Here is a 6,000-nt window from a genome sequence, read left to right as displayed (position 1 = left end):
GCTTCTGACCTTCTCCAACACAGATATAAAAGTACATAAAAGTTAATGTCTTACTATTAATTAAACATTTAGTAACATTATTTCTCTAAAATCAAACCATTTAATCATCAAAACCCAAAATCAAAACTTCATTTTTTTGCGTTGCAAGCAAATAGTCCAAAAGCAGCTTCCAGATAGAAACAAATCCAGTTACAGTATTTTCTCTCTTCAGTGCTGTCAGTTTAGACACTTGTGCCAATTCCATTAGCTTAATCATCCAATCTTCCATTGAGGGAATTTGTGCATTCTTCCATCTTTGAGCGTTTAAGAGTCTTGCTGTTATCATATATAAGAACAAACTGTTGGTCCATCAAACCCAAGAGAAGCAGCTCTGGTTTCAATTGTAAGTCCACTTTGAGAATCTTTTGAATAATAATATATTTGATTCCAGAATTTCATAGCTTTTCCACAAGTCCACCATAAATGATAGAAAGTTCCTTCACCCGGTAAACACTTCCAACAAACACGTGATACCCCATTATACATTTTAGACAGCTTATCAGGAATTAAATACCAACAGTACATCATTTTATAAAAATTATCTTTCAAATTATAATTCAAAGTAAAATTCATACCTTTATTCCACATATTCTCCCATTGTTCAATCATAATAAACATGAATTCATCTAACAACCACCATTTGAGATTTACTGCCAATCTTGCTTCCTACACTTCCATGGAATGTTGTTTCTCTCTTTTCTCCCACATATTAAAAACAGAAATGGCACTATAAAACAGAAAATGGCATTTTAACCACTGAGAGTTCTTGGCAGGGTTTTTAAAAAATTATTTATGTTCAATATTCTTATTGTTGGTCACTTCATAGGGTGATCAGGCATGTAATGACTATGTGCCATCAAGTTTGTGTTGACTTCTAGCAACCATACAAAGTTTCTCTATGACAGTCTGTCCCTAACCCGGTCCTTCAGCTCTCCCAAGGGTGCACTCATTGCCACTGTAACTGAGCCCATTCACCCAGTCAATGGATGGTCATTCTCTTTCCTTCCACCTTTCCCAACATTAGAGCCTTCTCCAGGGAGCTAGCTAATGTGTCCAAAGTAGGATAATCTGAGCCTAGTCATTTGTGCCTCAAGTAAGAACTCTGGGTTGATTCGTTTGACTGATCCATTTGTTTGTTTTCTTGGCTGTCTAAGGTATTCTCAGGAGTTTTCTCCAATATCAAAGTTCAAAAGCATCAATATTCTGCTTCTTCAGGATAGAACCCTTCAAGACCCAACTTTCACTTCCATAGAGCATCACAGGGAATACCATGGCTTGCACAATTCTTATCTTTGTAGGATAGACAAATCACGGCATCTGAATAGCTTTTCCAAGGCCTTCATGGCTGCTCTACCAAGTCCTAGTCTGCAGCATATTTCTTGACTGTTTGTTCCTTTAGTATTGATCCTAAAAGCCAGAAGCGATCCACCACTTTGATATCTTCATTGCCAATTCTTATGTGCTGTTTTTGACCTTTAAAGCCCTATATGGCTTGACTCCAAGGTATCTCCAGCTCTGTCTTCTCCAATCAGTCTCAACCCACATGTCACAGATGTTCCAGGAAAACCTTTTTGTGGTACCCCACTTTTGTAAGGTAAAGGGGGTGGAGGCTAGGGAGTGCTGCTTCCATGTTGCTGTGCCTATTTTATGGAATACCCTTCCCCTTTATACAGAATTGGCTCCCATTTTATTAACATTTCATAAACAAGTGCTTCAAACAGAATTATTTAGAAAAGCATCTGTTGTGACCATTGCTATGTACTTATCCATTGATTTTATATATTCTATTATTTCTCTAGTTGTTTTTAATCTACAGTATGTGGTGATAGGCATCCTTTTTGCAAGTTTTACCTTGAAAAAAAATATTAATATTATACCACGGACATTTTAATGTACTGGATGATTTTGTCAGCTGCTGCGGGTCAAATTTAATAACTACTGTAAATGAATTTGGAGGCAACTGCTGTGTCTGGGCAACAAATTGGGCAAGACAAGAGATAACTTTACTGAGTACCTTTTAATAACTTTCTGCATCTGATCAAGTCGATTCTGGTCTATGAAAACCTCCACTGTGCTATCTACTCAGATGTAATGAATGGAGCTCCATTTCCCCCAAGTAAGTGGGTATACTAGGATTCCAGCCTTTTTTGCTGTAATAATAGTAACCCAATCACCTGTCAAGAATTTGTCCCTTTCAATTATTATGGCAATAAGAATAGGAATCTGGCCTCAGCAAACCTTTCCTTAATTACCAGTTTCAGCTGGGTAACAGAACTTAACACAGAACAAATATAAATACCTCAGCATTTATTGTCTGGAAACAGAGTCCAACTGTGCCGCCTCATTTTGCAGCCATGCTCAACCACCGAGCAAACCGCACCAGAAATGTGATTTTACAACTATTCTGTGATATAGAAATGATTGCTCACAAGAGCTGCACTTAACCACAAATTGTTTTTGTCTATCCAGACTCAAACGGGTATTAGTAATTTTTTGTTAGTCACTTATCTGTCAGATTTATTCATTCACTCCCCCAAACCCAGGCAGGATGACAAATATTAATTTAGACAAAAAGCAAAGGACTAGAAGTAAATTTGTTATTCTGTTAGTCTAGACAGGGGTGTGTAATTTCCTTCAGCTTCAGGGCCACACCAGGCTTTGCACAGCATAGCAGAGGCTGTATTCTAAAAGTGACCAGAGAGGGGATGGGAGGGAAGAAAAATTAAATGTTTTAAGAGGAAAACAGGTGCCTTACACACCTTTAAGGCTTACAGCAACCTGTTTGCTTCTTCACCACCACCACCCAAACTCACAAAATGCAATAGTAAAGTCAAAAATCTCTGGTTCCCACACCGTAAGGGTTTTTTTAGGGATTGCAAAAGAGATGTTGGTGAGCTGCAAAAGCCCCCACCAATCCTGCATTTTTTTACCCCTGGTTTAGGATAATTCTTTATTCGTCACAGATTCTCAGCAGTGTGTATAGTGGCAAACTCATGAAGGGACCCATGGCCCCCAGCGGGTAGTTGAGGTGACTACTGGTAATGTCTAGTAATGTCTACCAATTCCTTTGCCAAAAGCCAATTCAACATTTACATTTTAAAAAATCCTCTTTACGCCCCATTAGGATATACTGGCAGAGTTTGCCTTACTTAAATGTAGTCACTTTTAAGACCTAATTCACACAATTCACTAAGCTGTCATGAGAGATTTGGGGCTTATGGTTAGAGGTCATTTTTGCTAGATTTGAATGTAGAAAAAAGCACCAGATAGAATATCAGGCAAAAAATAAAATGTTCTGAGATTTTCAACACGTTTCTTATGACTGAATGTTTTCACACCTTGTGTTAAGCCAAAATGTGTTTGCCTGTTGTTGTCAGGACGCCATGACAGTTGTATGAATCCAACCAATTGTAATTTAGTCAATAAAACCCTGAGTTAAGCAAGCCATTGCTTAGCATGGTCAGGGAATATAGGCTGAGAGTTTTAAAATGTTAGGTTGGGCAGACATACCCACATAGGAATGGCTCATTCAAACCCAAACAGGCTGCTAGAATGTTTTTAATAAGAAGTGTTCTATTTCTGTTCCAATACGATGATGACTAAATCTGGTGGGAGACGAGTGGGAAGCGGTTTCACTGACTCAGCAAAACAACTGTTTAATGAACTCATCTGCTTCTCTTCTGACATGTATCAAAAGACAAGCAACGTAGGGGAAATGATGTTTGGAAAGAAAACCCTGTTAGAAAAACAATAGTAAACCTCTCTGGGAGAGAGATGAGGAAGACAGCTCTTCATTACTTCAAATCTTTTCAAATCTAGTATGCTTTCTGCTCAATTGAAGAAATATGGCTCTGAACAACACTGTACTAATAAACAGCTGCTTGACAAAACACTCCTGTAGTTAAAACTGAAAGTAAACTCTTAAAAATGCAGCCTTCTCACAAAGCCTGATGCAGATTTAAACAGATGCAGGACCATTCGACAACACTGTGGCCCAGTTCTGAACGCACCATCTCAGGCTTATAAAGATTCTGCTTTTCATCCTGTTGCAAGCCATGTGTTCCTCCTTTTCTAGGGTTAGTGACAGTATCTTGGTGCCTTAAATCAGCATTCCCTGTGATGTTTAAACCAGGCAACTTGGATTTAAATTTTGCCAATGCACATACAGTATCTAGCATCAAGAGGCTCACTGGCTTTCCTTCCCTTATTCCTCTCCCATTCTGGATGTGAGAAGGGCCTCATTATCCATAAAAATGCCACTTCAACAAAGAAGACCTTTCTGGGGTCATCTGGGACGACTCCTGAAGCCACTGAACGTGCTCCTGTGTGCATACATATAACTTGATTTCCTTAACATAAAAGGGCATCTAGCATTCAATGCTTCAAAGATTGCCTAGTGCTGAATCTCCATCAAGGTAATTGGGAAGAGAAGGCAGAAAATTTCACATTTTTCCCCTCTGCTGCAGTTAAATACTATCCTTTGGGACCACCCAACAGCAATACCTCATTCCCTGGTAGTCTAGCATGATAGTTTTATCCTTTGCTGATGTAGTATATCGTGCCCTCCCTGATGTGTGGTAATGTAGTATTATTTGTATTGTTATTTGTATTGTTTTTATTGTTTTAACTCAAGTATGCCAGCTGCCTACTGTCACTTCAGTGATTGAGGTAGAATGCAATGCAATGCAATACGGATGGGCACGCAAGCCTATCCAGTACGTTCCTCTGAACAGAGTGGGCTTCAGTAAACAGGTATGCATAGCATTGCTGGCCCCTCTTCTATATTTATATGAGCTCAAAACATCGATAGCAGATAAACAATATAGACTAGACTAGTGTTCCAAAGTGGAATCTGACGTGAACAAATCAATATTTCTGACAAGATCAACAAGAATGCTGAGGTTATATGGGCTTCTTTCACACCAAAGGAGGCAAGAACAGACCTGCTGTGCAAAATTCTTTAAAGTCAAATCCACCTCCCAGATGTTATATGGCTCTCAGGTATTTGCATACAGTGCATTCGGAAAGTATTCAGAACCCCTTCACTTTTTTCAATTTCGTTATGTTGCAGCCCGATATTACAATCGTTCAAATTCATTTTTTTTCTCACTGTATAATAGCCTAATGCCCTTAGAAATAATTCAGTCCAGATTCCTAAGAGTGCTCTTCTGCACACACATCAGTCCACTTAGAAACTAAGATGATCCTGTTGGAATCTCACCTCTGCATACATTGGCTCTATTTCTGGCTCAGGCTTTACTTTTCCAGCATGATCCTTCCAGATAATTTTACTTTTTTTCTGGAAGATCAGAATTCACATTGCAGGTGTTTGACACAGCTCTTCAGCTAAAGTAGGACAATCTAGGCTTTCAACCCTGGCAAGATAAAAACAGGAAGCCCTTCATGTCAGCAAATTACCTATTTAACATTACCTGCCCAACACACTGTACAACTCTTTCCTTAGCCCACTTTCATGTCTTGCCGTCCACCATATTGGAAGGAAGGTGTAATAATACTCCTTTGGCAGAGCAAAACTGCCCCATGACTTGGAGGAACCCAAGACACCAGTCCAAAGGCTCCTTCTATGTCCCTTCTACAGCAACTTGCACCCTGCCCTGGCAACTCTGCTTGTCAACAGAAGTATCATCTGTTGTGAGGGTGACCACATTTGCTTTTTACTCAAAATCCTAACATCTCCATGACAGTCGCAAAATTCCTTTCAACTGCCATTAATTTACACAGGAAAACCCTCTCTTAATTTTAGGATCTTCTAAGTACATACCATTTTCTTATGCTCCCTGTACATAGTTACACACACAATATACATACTTCACGTAATAGTCTAGTGATTTAGTATTTTATTCACAAAGTAGTTTTACAATTTAGCCAATCAGTTTTAAGTAGATTTTTTTTTTTTAGTATTCTACTACTTGTGTTTACAGACTTTTGAAGTTTGACATT

Source organism: Candoia aspera, chromosome 1 (genome assembly GCF_035149785.1).
Source record: "Candoia aspera isolate rCanAsp1 chromosome 1, rCanAsp1.hap2, whole genome shotgun sequence".
NCBI classification, from domain to species: Eukaryota; Metazoa; Chordata; class Lepidosauria; order Squamata; family Boidae; genus Candoia; species Candoia aspera.
This window is presented reverse-complemented; position numbering follows the sequence as displayed.